We start from the raw sequence: 1357 nt of genomic DNA on the forward strand, positions 1-1357 counted from the left end.
TGCCAGTCCTGCTGCGTTCCGCAAACAATTTTCCTTTTTTGCTCAGATTTCCAGAAACTGCTGCTATTTATGTTATGTTAACCTTCATAATGTTTTGGACAAAACCAATGACCTGCCAGCATCGGAAAATCAGCAGAAGTACTGGTACACCGATATGTTTGCTGAACAATACAACCATTCCATGAGCGGGAATACGGGCCACGGTGCTGAGAGTACCGAATCCTCACAAGTAAATAACAAGACAAGGCGATAGATACTATAATATTTGGTGTAAATAAAACACACTTTCTGAACATTTCCGTTGTAGATTATTTTCAACTTGTCTTCGAAGATTTACAAAGTGGGAAAAGGCCATTCCGTTCGTGTGCATTGCGGCTAATCAGAGAGCTACCTATTCTAGTCGCAGTTTCCAACTTTGGCTCAAAGTCTCGTGTGTTCTAATGTTTCCAAGGCAAATGTCAATGAGGTTATCCTATGTTCTTAAATGGCACAATAACGGGGCAGAAGTATGACACTTCCACAGCGAATTGTAACTCTTTTGAGGAACTCATGCTCATTTTCACCCACAGAGGGAGACACACAGTAAGATACCCCCAAACCGACAGCGGTGTCCGTTGTGGAGAGCTGGAATTTGAAATGGACAATAGGACAAATGCAAGTTTTAAATGCGGAAGCACAGAGGCGACGTACCGCCAGGACTTCACAAGGGAGCGTCAACGTCGACCACGGTTAAAGCAAAACAGTTCACTCGAGCCAGGTAGGACTCGTACCTACAATCTTCTGATCCGAAGTCAGACGCGTTATCCATTACGCCACTGGCCCAAGAGACAAGCCAACCCTTGACAGAATGTCGATATGTAATGCCATGGACTTTCACGGAATCAGAATTAAAAAGGTGAACAAGCACCGAAGATAATCACCAACATTGCTTCACTTCGAAGTTTCCGATTTGTGAAGGAGTGCCTTTCACTGGCAAAGGAGAAACATTTGTCCTCAGCTGCCTGCTTCAGGGTCGCGTCCTTCTCTGCTGCAAGTTTCCATCGTTTTATTCACAGTCACGACGCGATTTCATGATCCACTCCAGTGAAAAAGTGTCATGGTGTCGTCCAAGCAAGACCCTGCAGATACTCAGCGAGAGACATCCGGTCATTTCGAGCTCTGGATGTGGAATTAGACGAGATGCGTGACACCTTTTATTGGCGCCGCCACTTCACTGCAAATTAGCGGCTCAAAACGAGCCGTTGTTAGCATCAGCTTGATATGTACCTTCCTGCAGTGCATTTGCTAAACCACATCAGATAGATCCCATCCGGACCAGCTGACTTATCTGTTTTCACACTCTGCAGTATTTCTAATA

General features: G+C 45.0%; 1 non-coding gene across 1 annotated transcript; it reads right to left on the minus strand.

Moving 5' to 3' along the window:
- Positions 1-749: 749 nt before the first annotated feature.
- Positions 750-822, minus strand: trnar-ucg. Its single transcript has one exon. It is a non-coding gene; the product is annotated as a tRNA-Arg (tRNA).
- Positions 823-1357: the final 535 nt, after the last annotated feature.

Source organism: Chiloscyllium plagiosum, unplaced genomic scaffold (genome assembly GCF_004010195.1).
Source record: "Chiloscyllium plagiosum isolate BGI_BamShark_2017 unplaced genomic scaffold, ASM401019v2 scaf_59507, whole genome shotgun sequence".
NCBI classification, from domain to species: domain Eukaryota; kingdom Metazoa; phylum Chordata; class Chondrichthyes; order Orectolobiformes; family Hemiscylliidae; genus Chiloscyllium; species Chiloscyllium plagiosum.